Genomic DNA, 14,397 nt, shown 5'->3' on the forward strand with positions numbered 1-14,397 from the left:
CACCAAGTAGAGAACTCACCTCCACTGGATTGGGAGGGTCTGATTCATTGGCAATTATGACCCTTGGGTTTCCTCCCGAGTTGTGTAAGGATAGCTGTGTGGCCTTGGAGACATCATTTAACTTCATCTGTAATGTGAGCACAGTGATGTCTTCCTCACCTGCCTCTTATTGCTCTGCAAAGGAACAAGGTTCTAGTTGTGGAGGTCCTTTGTAAAGTGAGGCCTCTGAATGAAATGCAAGTTTTTATGGATCCACATACAGTATTCATGATCATGAACGTATAACGGGTCCCGGCTTGAATATGCTGTAGGTGCTTTGTGCTTTGAATGCATGCGCCTGGAGATCCCAGCTCGTGACAGCACAGAATAGGTGTCCTCTGTGGGATGTAACCTAGGTGACGCTCTGAACATTACGCCGCACCTGCGCCCTGACAGAGACAGCGGTGTGCAGAGAATTCCGAAGATCAACGTATGCCGTGGCAGAGAGAACAGGGCTATGTAGGGGTGGTGGTTCCACACCTGATCTCCCTCCAGGCCAGGTAGAAACACCACCTTACCCACATGGACTTCCAGTGCTCCACTCTCTCCCTGAAAAAAAGGCATTTCTCCCAGATCTGCCTACCTGATGCACTTTATAGGGGGTAGCCCTAAACTTTGAGCACCCATGCCAACCCCCACAACATTCAGCTGGCACCAGATAAATAGGGTGCCCGGCCCTCTCTGAGTTCATAGTTTTGATTCTGGAACTCCCACCCTGAACCACTCCTCAGGTTAGATTCCACCCTCTTGGTATGTCCCTGGCTTCCAACTCAAGTCAATAAACAGTTACTAAGCACCTGGTTTTTGCTAAGCTTGTGCTCAGTAGTAGGGTACAGCAATGGGCAACAACTCACGTCCTCACCCTCATGGAGGTCATCATCTAATGGCATGACTGACCTTCAAACCATTCCGATCTTCAGACTGAGGACTCCATGGAGAAACTTCCAGAAAAGGTGATGTCTACTCTGAGACCTGCAAGCGAAGGTGTTCATCAGGTGAAAGGAAGTTGGGAAGGAAGAGAAGGCAGAATATTACAAGTAGCACACCTGGGTGGCAGGAGCGAACCTGTTGCATTTAAACTGGAAGATGTTCAGTTTGGACAAAAGTAAGTGGTAGGCAAAAGCCAACTTCTTTATGTCTTTGTATCTAACTTGCCCTTAGATTGGGGGCCTCCATATATGATGTTAATCTCTACCAACTTCAGCTCCAATCCCTCCTGCTCAGCGTATTAATTGTCTTCCCCAGTTTGTTCCAACACGTAGATAACTTCTTCCCTTTGATCCCCAAAGGGTCTTCCTATGGACTGAATGTGTCCTCCCAACATGCATATGTTGTAGCCCTAATCCTCACAGTGATGGAATTTGGAAGTGGGTCCTTCGGGGTGTGGTTGAGTTTGGATGAGGTCTTGTGGGTGGAGCCCCCATGAGGAGATGCATGCCTTTATAAGGGGCTAAGAGACCACAGCCGACCTCTCTCCAGCACATGAAGATGGGGCTGAAGCTAATCATCTGCAAACTGAGAGGAAGCACGCTCATGGAATCTGTCAGCACCTTGAACTTGGGCCTCCAGCCTGCAGAATTGTGAGAAATAAGTCTCTGTTGATAAAGAAACAAATCTATGTATTCTATTCTAGCAGCCCCAACTGACTGACTAAGCCAGGGCTGATTTCCTCTGGCCTCATAAATGGAAACCAATCTGTCTCAAGTCTTCTTTTACATGGAATTGTATCAGAGAGCTCTCTGATTTTTTTTTTTTTCATTTTGCCTATCAGGCTGCCAAGGCGCAGATGATCTTGTATTTCCTCCCAAGTATATAGGACAGTGCCTAGCAATATGTTTCCCCATAACAAAGTTCTACTTGTCGCTTTTGGGTTTAAAAGCCTTCAGCCAACCTGTGTTCGTCTTCAGACAATATCCTGTTCCTAAGCACAGCTCACGAGTCCCAGCCCCTGTTAGCCTGCTGGCCTTACCCCGTCCCTCTCCGCTTCTCCGCATCCCCTCCGGCCTCACTGACCATCCTCATTCCCTGTGGCTCCGAGCTCTCCTGCCTTTGAGCTCTCACCCACGCTGTTCCCTCTCCTGCCCTGCCCACCCCTTTCGCTCTTACTCATCTCCAGAATCTCAGTTTATATCACCACTTCTGCAGGGAGGCTTTCCCTGACACTCGTTTCCTTCCTCCTGCTGGAGCACTCACTATGCCTGATTGGAGCACTCACTATGCCTGATTGGAGCTGCATGTTGGAGTGCTTGCTCTCCCACTGACTCAGCCTCGACACTCTGGATCATTTGGACGGGGGAGCTGCTGTGGGCTGTTCTGTGCCTGGGAGGATGCCAAGCTGCGTGCCTGGTTCTACCTACTAGAAGCTGACCTCACGTCACTGCATTAGGACAACCAAGAATGTTCCAAAGGTCCCCTGGGAACAGAAGCACCCTCCTTTGAGAACCGCTAGGCCAGCCTCTTCCAAAGGCACGGACTATTTCTTATGCACAGCTCTCCCCAAGCTGGCATGTAATAGTAGAAGCCTACTAATCATATGCTGCGTGAATGAACAGAAGTGCCTACTATAAACTCCCACCGAATGAATGAACATCAAGAAGGAGGCTGTGTCAGGAGCATGGGGAGCTCAGAGACCCGTGTTTTTCTTTAATGAATGGGTAGAACCTGCATGAACACGGTGGTCTTCTCACTCTGGAAGCGGTCTCCTCCCAGCCTGTTACATCCATCCAGGTAGGCAACAGGTCATCTAGCCCTCCACTCTTTCTGCACACACGTCTCTTTGGGTTGCCCTGTCCAACCACCTCCCCTCTACAGAACAGAAAAAAGGTTCCGACTCCCTGAGCTTCCTGCATCAAAGATGTTTAAGCTTTTAATGCGAACCCTGATTAATTAACAAGGGCGCAAGACTTACATGCATTTCAAGTTGCTTTTATCTCTGGAAGAAAAGACGCCTTTTGGCAGATACTTTCTGCTCACTGTCTAGTTCAGCATTTCAAAGGGCATGCTTTGAAGGGCTGAACGGGTTACCATTTTTTTGTGTGTGAAGGGCAATGACTAGTAATTAAGGTTCAGACCCCTTTATGTCAACTCAAGGGAAAAAAAATCAAATTCAATCTCAGCTTCATCCAAACTGACGTGTCAAAGCTGAAGGGCTCTTACTGGTGTCAAAGGGCAGAAGCAAAAAGGGAAGAGGAGGGTCTGTGACGTAGTAAAGACTTCATCCCTTTGGCTTTCAATTTAAAAAGCCAACATCTGTTGAGCACCTACTGTGTACTGTATCAGCTCTCCCACAAGTGCTATGAAAGACTAATATTATTTCATTTACAGATCGAAGAAACTAAAGTTGGGAGATATTAATTTTGTCCAAAATATAACAAATGGGCCAGTCATGCTTAGAATATGGTGGATTTGACTATATTCTTTCTTCCAAACTTACATTACCTCGTCCCCTGTGTCTTTCCCTGTTCATCTGTACCTACGAGAATGGAACAAAAGGGGCTTATTTTATCTTTGTTTGCAAATAATTTATTCATTCCATCAGTCAGTCGATGTCTCATCCATTCAAGATTCCTAGAGCATTTGACCATTTGTTGTTGTTTAACTCTTTGTGAACCCATGGACACCAGGCTCCCCTGTCCTCTGTCTCAGAGTTTGCTAAGATTCATGTCCATTGAGTTGGTGATGCTATCTAGCCATCTCATCCTTTGCTACACCTTCTTCTTTTGCCTTCCATCTTTCCCAGCATCATGGGCTTTTTCAATGAGTCTGCTCTTCCATCAGGTGGCCAAAATATTGGAGCCTTAGCTTCAGCATCAGTCCTTCCATTGAATATTTAGTGTTGATTTCCTTTGGGATTGACTGATCTGATCTTTTTCAGCACCATAATCCGAAAGCATCAACTCCTTGGCACTCAGTCTTCTCTATGGTCCAACTCCCATCCTTACATGACCACTGGAAAAACCATAACTTTCACTATGAACCTTTGTTGGCAAAATGACGCCTCTGCTTCCTTTGAATATGCTGTCTAGGTTTGTCATAGCCCCCATCATAAACTTTTGGGAAGTCATGCTTTATCCATCCTCCCATCTAAAGCATAAATTCTCAGCAAGCAGGGACCTTGGCTTTCTCTTTGAATTCTGTATCCTTAGTGTTTTACACAGGGACTGGCACAGAGTAAGTTTCAAAAAAAGATTGTTGAACATTTACTGAGAAATTACTCTGATGAGATTGCTGGTCACTTCCAATACCTACTTTTCCCTTCTTCCTTAATAACATAGTACTCATTTTTACCTGGAAGGTCAGAACTACAACTAAATAACTAAAAAAGACATTCCCAGTCCTTTGGCAGTTAGGAATGACTGTGTAACAAAGTCTGGTCCATAAGATATAAGGAGAAGTGTGTGTTGCATTCCTATGAAGTCTTTTCTTATTCTGTCTGACTACTTAGATCACGCATGTGATGGCTGGAACCCAAGCAGCCATTTTGGACCAGGAAGATCAAAGCCACACCTTAGGGATTAAGAAGTAAAAATACAGAAGCAATCTGGGTACCTGATGACCAAACAACTACTAGAATAGTTCTGTGCTGCCTATCTACAGACTTGCTTTATGAGAACAATGACTAGACTTCTATCATTAAATTCATTGTTTTTGATTTTCTGTTACTTTCTGCTGAACCTAATCCAGCTGATATAACTACTAAGAGTAGAGCACTGTTCCAGGGCTTGTGAGGCATGCCAGCATACCTACCCCATGCCCGTGTGAAGCTCACAGTCTGTAGGAGCGTGCGACGCATCCATACCTGACGATTATTTGCCATGCTGTACTCCGGTCATATTTATTTTCTTTTCAGTCCCCAAATGGTAATCACCACGAGAGAAAAAGAGATAAAATGCTCAGTGGGAGATGAATTGGGAGATGCCACTTACAGCGGGAGAGACCATGAAAATTTTCATGGAGGAGACACCCCTTGAATTTGGTCTTGAATATTCATGAGAGTTGGGATCTGCAGAGAATGGGATGATAGTGAACACCCCAGGAACAGAAAATATAGGATGTGTTTGGGAGAAGGCCAGAGATTCTGTCACATGAAGTGTGTGAAGCAAGCATATTGTGTAATATTTATGAGCACGGGCTCTGGCGTTGGATGTTTTGAGTTTGAATTCTAGCTCTACTGCTTACTAGCTCTGTGATCTCGGCTGAGCCCTTAACTTCCATGAACCCCATTTTTTTCATCTGTAAAGTGAGGATAGTAACTCATATCTTTTCCAGGTGTCAGAATTAAGTGAGGGCTTGAGTAAGGGCTTCCCCAGTGACTCAGATGGTAAAGAATATGCCTGCAGCTGGAGACCTGGGTTCGATCTAGAGGGCTCAGAATAGTGGCCATCTCAGATCAGCAAGCCTTAATGTTATCTCTGACAGACATCTCAAAAAGCTAGAGGAGTTAGTTAAAAAAGCACACAGAGCCACAAATGCCAACTTAAGACCATTGTTATGAAGGATCCACAAAGCTGCTGAAGACTTGTAAGCAAAACTGTACTTGACAGGAGAGCTATTTGGGGGGAAGTCTTACTATGTCAACATTTATCGCCTTACCTCATTCTCCCTCCCACTCCCACCCTGTCAGCCTACTGACCGGGGTTCCTCCGGGTCCCTGGGTGTTTCTGCGTCCATCAGTCCCCTTCTCCTGTCTCTGGAGACCCCCGATCGCTGACTCAGGCAAACCCAACTGCTTCTCAGAGCCCTGGGCAAGGAAGCCCTCTGGCTCACAGCTCCCGGGCCTCCTTGTTCTCCTGGGATTCGCTAAAGCGTGTGATTCCTGTCTCACTCCTCTCCTTTCTCTGTCCCCAATTCCCCTGCCCCCAGCCCCTCAGGGGTGGTGTCATCAGGGCTGACATTCTGCCTCTCAGCTGTGAAATACAGGCCAATGACTGCATCAGAGCTGGGGAATATGAGCCATTTTATCCCTCCTTGGGGGCACTGGAAATCACGCCACCTTCCCAGGCAAGTTTGACCATACTGGCTGCTATGCACTCAATTGTGTCTCCCTGGAAAACTCCATGGACAGAGGAGTTGGCAGGCTACAGTCCATGGGGTTGCAAAGAGTGGGACAAAACTGAGCAAGTGAGCACAAATGCTCGCAAATCTACATACTGAAACCATACCCCCAATGTAATGGTATTTGGAAATAAAGCCTTTGAGATGTAATTAAGAATAAGTGAGGTCATGACTGTGGGGCCCTAATTCAATAGGATTGGTAGCTTTATAAGAAGAGGAAGAGATCTCTCTCTCAGTCTCTATCTGTCCCCTTCCCCCCACCTTCTCTCTTTGCAGCACCCCCCCACTTCCACCTTCTTCTCCCCTCGGCCACAGACACACACGAGGGATACAGAATAGGCAGCCATCTGCAACCCAAGGACAGAACTCTTACTGGACACTAATCCAGTTGCTCCTGAACCTTGAACGTCCAGTCTCCAGAGCTGTGCAAGGACACATCTCTGTTGTTTAATCCACCCAGCAGCCTCAGCAGATTAACAGCATCGTGTCTACCAATACAGTCCCTCGTATGCCTACTGCTCTACGGGTGCTCCTCTGAGCTTGGGAGCCAGTTGCAGACCTCTTCCAACAGCAAGCTACACCCCTCCATAGACAGCTCATCGAGAGCCTCCTACTCTTCATTCCAGTTGATGAAAGAGGCACTGGGCTCTCTTGTCCTGATTCCTGATTGTTTAGCTCAAAGTCACAATCACATTCCATCTGTGACCATTTACCAGCCACAAAGAGAGCAGCTTCAGTTTTTCCCCCTACTTCTTTTCAACTTACATTTTATTGACATTTTAAGCATCTTCTACTTAAGATGTCTGCATGCAGACACCCAGTGAGACATGCATCATAGCTACAAATATTACAATACTGACCATATCAATCCAGGGGCCTGCCTTGGTCCAGACAAAAATAGAATGAGAAGTTAAAAAAAAAAAAACCTACATGTGCATTGCTGTTTCACCCAATTTTTATTCCCTCAGAAGATATCATGGAGATGAATATTCATGGTGAGAAACCTGAAGTTTCAGCCTTGGAAGCATAATTTATTGTTATTTCGAATTTCATTAGCACTTTACATTTGTAAAACCCGTTTGGGGTGGGGAATTTTCTTCCTTCCCTCCCTTGCCTTTTTCTTTCATGCCTCCATCCTTCCCTAAACACCATGTCCTCTTCCAAGAGCTAAATCAGACACTGTCATTTTTTCAGAAACGAAAAATCAGGAGTGAAGAGGGGAAGTGACTTTGACATAGAAACAACCAATTGTGGCAATGGAAATAATTACTGGAGGAAAACTTGCTCTGAGGCTGTCAGGCCATCGTATGTTGATGGTGGAGCTGCAAGCTCCCAGAACGGGAAGGTCACATGCTGTCTCTTGCTTCGCTTCCCAACCTCAGCGAGGAGTCAGAATGGAAGCACTGATACAAGGGATCCCTGAGCTCCCTTCCTACACCTGCGTGACTGATGATCTTAACATCATAAGGGGACTTTCGCAGAGGCAGGAACTGAAACTTCTGATTGATTAGAGAGGTACGAAAAGGAAATATTCTTTATTCAGCAGCAGCTGTGTGTCAGAAACTGGGCATAAGTATTTATGATCATTCTCTGTGCTGGTCACCTGCTCCTGCTTAATAAACCACCCCAAAATGTAGTGGCTTAAAACCATTATTTATTAGTATAGCATGCATGTCAGTGGGTTGGTTGGAGGTCTGCTATCTGGGCTAGACTCATCAATGTGTCTGTGAGTCATTGACGGGGATTCAGCTTCAAGCTGAGCTTGGTTGCCGCACCTTCACTGGGAAATCTTTGCTCCACATGTTTGTCACCTTCCTTCCGAGACCAGCAGGCGAGCCCAGGCGTGTGCTTTCTCCTAGTGACTGCAGAAGCCTAAGACAGAAAGCAGAAACGCAACAGGCTCAGAACTGACCCACCCTTCACCCCTGCCTCACTCTATTGGTCAGAATAAGTCACATGGATATGTCCTGCTTCAAAGAGTATGGAAATAGAGTCTGGCTCTTTAGGAAGAATAAAGCTTCCTGGCAAAGGTTGCAGACCTAGGGAGAGGTGAAGAATTCGGATCATGACATAACCTACTGAATTTCATTTTCCCAATGATTCAAGGCTCTCCTTGCCTGGGCTACTATTATCGTGAACTAAGAGCCAGGTGTTTTAGACTTGACCTTTCCCTTCCTTTTTACCTGCCTCCTACAGTTTGTCCCCAGAGGCCACACTTAAAACTTGCATCCTTACTTTTCAATCAACCGTTTCTTTCAGTAGAAACATTCCAGAAAATATCTTCATGTAGTGACTCTTCTTTTATGACACCTAGTAATTGTGGTTATAATAAAATGATGATGATGATTTCAGCTTCCATTCATTGTATTCCGTTCATTCCATTCCATTCATTGTATTCCATTCCATGTTGATTATGAGAGGGGCTGTGGAGCTGTGTTTGTAACCTGGAGATATGGGGTAAGAGACATGAGATTTAATCCTGGCCTCATCCACTTGTTAGGCGTGTGGCTCTGGATGAGGAATTTCACCTTTTTTAGCTTTAGTTTTCTCATATGACAGATAGAAGTGCTTACAGTCGCTGGCTCTTAGAGCTGTGGAAAGGGTTAGGTGAGATGAGAACTTCACAGCATTTAGCACACTTCCTGGTATACTGCAGGGACTCTATCAATATTACCATTATTATTTTTGTTGTTGCTGTCAGAAGCTAAATAGTGTACTAAATGCTGTGCATGCATTATCATATTTATACATTGTACAGTGATTAGAAAATAGGTCTCTGTTGATATTTGTCTCCTTGACCAAAACATTTATTTTCTTATGGCTACTGCCCCATTAGGGTCTGCGAGCATATCAAAGTGGCACATATTGAGGGTAGTAAAAAGTTTCAACTTATTCTTTCAGGCCAAGAGACACTAGATTTAGAAATAGCCATGTGTTTTTTTTTTTTTTTTTCTTGGCGTGTCATTCTCCAAGCCTTGCATAGATGCCTTTTCTCTCTCACAGTCCATCTGTACTAGCCACCTGCTCTTTCAAAAACATAGACACAAACAAAAAGCCTTAGGTGGTACCAAAGCACATGCTGGATGCATTCTGCTCCCCAGAGGCTGGTGGCCAAGGCAAGGCAGCTGGACTTTAGGCTTGGCTCTGTTGATGCCTTCCATGATTGAAGAATTTTAGCACTCTGGAGCTCCACATTCCTGGAGCGCCTTGCGTTGCGAAATGCAAGTCATCAGCAACAAGCTAACTTAGCCACACCTTTGGGGTGAGTAGGTGCAGTGGGCAGGAAAGTGTGACAGAAATGCTTAATCATCAGGAAAAGCTTTCAGAAAAGGGCACTGGGGTCACACTGTCAGATCTAGACGTCATGGATCCAGGTTTTTGATTTGCAGATGATAACGGCTTTAGGCTCAGCATGGCAACAGCTTCTCCACAATAGGTGGAAAGGACCAGAGGTGTCATTCACCAATCAGAAAATGACCCACCAGTACCTGTCCCCGGAGATTTCAATTTTACCCTTGGGTCAGCTTCTAGTACTCATTTTCTCAAATGGATGCAAATTCCTCCCATCTGTCTGGGGATTTGCTCTTAACCCGAGATAATGGGAATCAGCAGAGAGAGAGGGATCTTCTGCTCTTTTCTATCCATTATCACTTCTCTGATTATTTTGGTGCCCTCGCATGCGATTCAAGGATAATCAGAGTTTGCACGTTGACCGCATCATGAATTCCTGAGTCTCAAGTCTTCCCAAGTCACCAAGGACCATCAAGAAGCCAAATCTGGCTTTTTTAGCACTGAATACTGTTCCTCTTGTACAATGCCTGACACAGAATAAGTATTCAAGTAACTCTTGTCGAGCTAATGAATACATTAGTGTCCCTGATTCTTGAATTTTGAATCTCTCTTGAGAGCTCTTTAATCATTCATTTATTCATCCATTCATTTGTTCAAAAGATATGTATTAGGCTTGTGTTTTGGAATTCTGCATGAGTGAAAAAAAAAGAAAGCTGAATCAAACTATCCCTAGCTTCAGGCAACTCTGAGTAGAGAAAAAGAGTTAAAACTCTATACCAGTCAGTTCATATCACAATCATGGTGTGTAATAAAACTACTCTAAACTCAGCGGCTTAAATAGCAATCATTTGCTCTCACTCAACTATCTGAAGTTTGGCTGGGGGAACCTGCTGATTTAGGCTGGCTTGGCAAGGCTTGTCTCCAAACTGTGGGTTATGTACAGAGGTGCTGTCATATCTGTCAATAAGGTGAGAGATGACCAGTGAGCTGGACAGAGCGCATTGCTCTCACGATGATGGCGGAAGCACGAACAGCACCACTGCAAAGCCTGGGTGCGTGTCCTGACTTCTGGAGCCTCACTAGCCAATGTGCGTCACGTGGCCAAGGCCAGTACCACACCTTCTGGGGGAGACGCTTTACTCACAGAGGAAGAAGGGAGTGCATGTCTGTTGGACAATAATCTAAAGCATCACAGCCTTAAATGCAAATAGGATATGTCATAGAAAATATTGAACACCACAAGTGAATTTACACAAGGAATAAGGCCATGTGAAGGGAAACAACTATTACATAGAAAGACATGATGACAATCAGAAATGGTCCTGAAGGATGGATGCTCTTTGTGCATTCCGGGTACTAGTTGGGGAAGAATCTAGACAGAGGTAACAGGGAGTTTGGAGTGTGTGCAAGGAATAGAAAGGACACTTATTTTGATGAGGGCATAGGTTACAGAAAAAAAAAATAATAGCAGGGGAGAGGATCAGAAAGGTGGTTTAAGAAATTAAATATCATACTAATGGCTTACATAAGACCTAGAGCAACAGAAATTAATTAGAGACTAACAGGTGAGAGTTAAAACTGACTAAAAAGTGCATAATGCATTGGCAAGGTAGGTGTTAGACAGTATATTAGCTCCTAAGACTCTCCATGGGTGTCAGGGAGAATGAACTACCAGTAGACCGAGGTGATAAATACTAGACATTACACTTTTTTAACTATTATTTTTTCCCAGTGAATCTTGGTGGGCATCTCAAGCCCCAGGCTTAATGCCACGAATGCAGTATATCTCCGCCCTGTGCAGCCTCCTCTGAATTCCCATCCTGTCATCTTGAGTGGAAACCCCTCTTGCCTTCCAAGAAGAGGCTGCTCAGAGAGAAGCAATGCTATCGAGAGTCCAGTGCAAGGCCAAAGGGAATCATCTCTGTGCAGTCTTCCTCATCCCCTGCCATCTTCAGTTTAAGTACAGATTGATATAGGCCATTGTTCTCTTAAGTTACAAAACAAATTCCATAGTTAATAAAGGCATGCATTTGTTAATTTATCCATCAAATACTTATTGAGCAACTCTTGGGTGTCAGCATGTCTCCTATGGGCTGGTTATGCGGCAGGGAATGAGAGAGGCAAAAATCCCTTTCCTAATAAAGCTTATATTTGAGTGATGGCGGCGATCCATCAATCAATCCGTGAATCAGCTGTGGTAGAGAAAATATCGACATAGAAATGATGGTGAATGGGTGGTACTGGGAGTCTAACAAGCAGAAGGAGAAATGAGTGCCCCACCATGCCGGCTGTGCAATGTGGGATGCGTGATTCAAACTTCCTCTTGCCTCAGTTTCCTAAACTGATACACAGAGAAAGGTGTACATACCCCTCCCTTGGGTTCACAGAAAGATTAAATACAGTATTATTTATAAAGTGCTTAGAACAGTACCTGGCACATCAAGCAGCTCCAGGTTAAAGGTGGAGACAGAGGAGCAGATGCTTTCACTGCAGTGTATTCTGTGCTCTGCTCCAGGCAGATACAAGGTGTTAGGAGCAAAGAAAACAGGGTGTCTAACCCAGCCTGCAGCGTCAGAGAAATCCGCCTTGGGAGAAGGGTATTGAATCAACGCAGAAAGGAGGAAGATTAACACTTACTGAGTACATAGTTCTTGGTGCTAGGTGAGTTCTCTTATTATTTTTAGAATTTAGTTTTCACAGCAACTTTGTAAGCCAGGTATGCTTATGCCCACTTTACAGATGAAAAACCAGGTCACTGATTATATACCTTACTCATGACATTATGATAGAGTTAGTACTCTAAACCAAGACACTACACTCTAAACCCAGAGCCACTTTTATTTTACTGCTGTCATGGCAGATGCAGAAGGCCTAAGATGCTACAATAGCTAACATCTATTGGTTATGTTTATTGATTATTAATATAGGCTAGACAGTCCTTCCTTTTTCATGCCTTTAGTCTATCAGCTCATTTAACTTCACCCACCTCTGTGAGGTAGGTACTTTTCTTGTTCTCAGTTGAAGAAACTGAAGTTCAGAGGGGTTAAATAAATTTTCCAAGGTCACACAGCAACATCAAAGTCATAGACACAGAGTTGACCATAGACAGTCAATCGGATACCACAACAATTGAGCTGTTTTACATCTATGCTGCCTCTTGCTCTGGGGTAAAAAGAAGCTTGCGCTTGGCATTGAAGGACTTGATTCAGGACTCAGTTGTTCCACGTATCTGCCCAAACTTGGGTTAGGTCACATCTTCGAATTTTATTCTTTTTTTAAAATTTTTACTTACTTATGATTTATTCTGGCTGGGTTGGGTCTTTGTGGCTGCACACGAGCTCTCTCTAGCTGTGCTGAGCAGGGCTTCTCATTGTGGGGGCTGCTCTTGTTGTGGAGCATGGGCTCTGGGGGGTGCAGGCTCAGTTGCCCTGTGGTACGCGGGATCCTCCGCAACCAGGGACTGAGCTTGTGCTCCCTGCTCTGGCCGGCAGATTCCCAACCACTGGACCACCGGGGGCTCCCATGGGCCACCAGTGGAAGTATTCTTCCCGCTTACAAATTGAGGCTAAAAACTCTTGCCCTACTGGCTCACAAGGTTATGGAAGTCAAATTTACGGTGATAAATGTCGAAGTGTTCAATGCAAATGAAAGTTATTGTTAGCTTCTGTTGTTTTTATTTTAATACCCATACAGACAGCAGTGGAGGTAGAAAAGGAAGACGAAGGTAGAGGCCTTCAAATAGTTGGAGAATTTTCATGAAACTTGCTGCATATGGCTTCCCCCAATATGGAATTTGAATCCACTGTGGTAGATTCAACGAGGAAATGGAATCAGTACATTCTATTGGTCAGAGCCAACCGATGTAGGACGAGTTTTCAATGGAGAGAGTGAGAACCCACTATCAGTGTGGTGGGGGGTGTTATAATGGAAAAGTCTGCATCCTGGAGAGGTTGACACCTGGGGCAGCGGTGATAGACTCCAGGTTAGACTCCTGCTGTTCTGTCTTGTACTATTCAAATCCATCTCTACCTAAAGTCAAAGCAGCCTTTAAAAAATATATATCTGTCTATGCCATCCTCTTACATAAAATTGCCCATGGCTTTTCATTTAAATTAGAACTAAATCCAAACTCCTTGCCATGGCCTACATAGACCTGAATAATTTAAGCCATACTAACTTACTGGGACTCATTTTATCCTTTTCTAGTCTTGCCTCTCTACTGCCTAGCCATGATGACTTCAGATGTTTGGCTCCTAGAATTTGCCAAGTTCTCTCTCAGAGTCTTTGTGGCTGCTGCTTCCACCGCCTGGATTTCCCCCCTCACCCCAGTTCTCGTAACAATGCTTATTCATTCTTCCTTTTTTCTGATTGATTGACACGTTTTCTGAGATGCATCACCTGGTCCTCAGTTATAAATTAATACCTCTCTCATCTTTCTAATTCATAGAACTATGTTATTTTCTATCACAGAACATTTAAAAGCATTTACTCTTTCATTGTAACAAGAGTTAACATGAGATCTACCTTCTTCATAAATGTTTATGAATACAGTAGAGTATTGTTAAGTCTAAGCAAATGCTGTAAACTTCCTGGTGGCTCAGATGGTAAAGAGTCTGCCTGCAATACAGGAGACCCGGGTTTGATCTCTGGGTCAGGAAGATCCCCTGGAGAAGGGAATGGCAACCCACAATAGTATTCTTGCCTGAGAATTCCATGGACAGAGGAGCCTGACAGACTGTAGTCCATGGGGTCACAAAGAGCTGGACATGACTGAGCAACTAACACACACTCATACACAGAGCACATCACTAGAACTTAATCATCTTGCATCACTGAAACTTTATATCCATTGCTGCTGCTGCTCCTAAGTCGTTTCATTCGTGTCCGACTCTGTGCGACCCCATAGACGTCAGCACACTAGGCTTCCCCGTCCCTGGGATTCTCCAGGCAAGAACACTGGAGTGGGTTGCCATTTCCTTCTCCAATGCATAAAAGTGAAAAGTGAAAGTGAAG

The sequence above is a fragment of the Odocoileus virginianus genome, chromosome 31 (genome assembly GCF_023699985.2).
Source record: "Odocoileus virginianus isolate 20LAN1187 ecotype Illinois chromosome 31, Ovbor_1.2, whole genome shotgun sequence".
Taxonomy (NCBI): domain Eukaryota; kingdom Metazoa; phylum Chordata; class Mammalia; order Artiodactyla; family Cervidae; genus Odocoileus; species Odocoileus virginianus.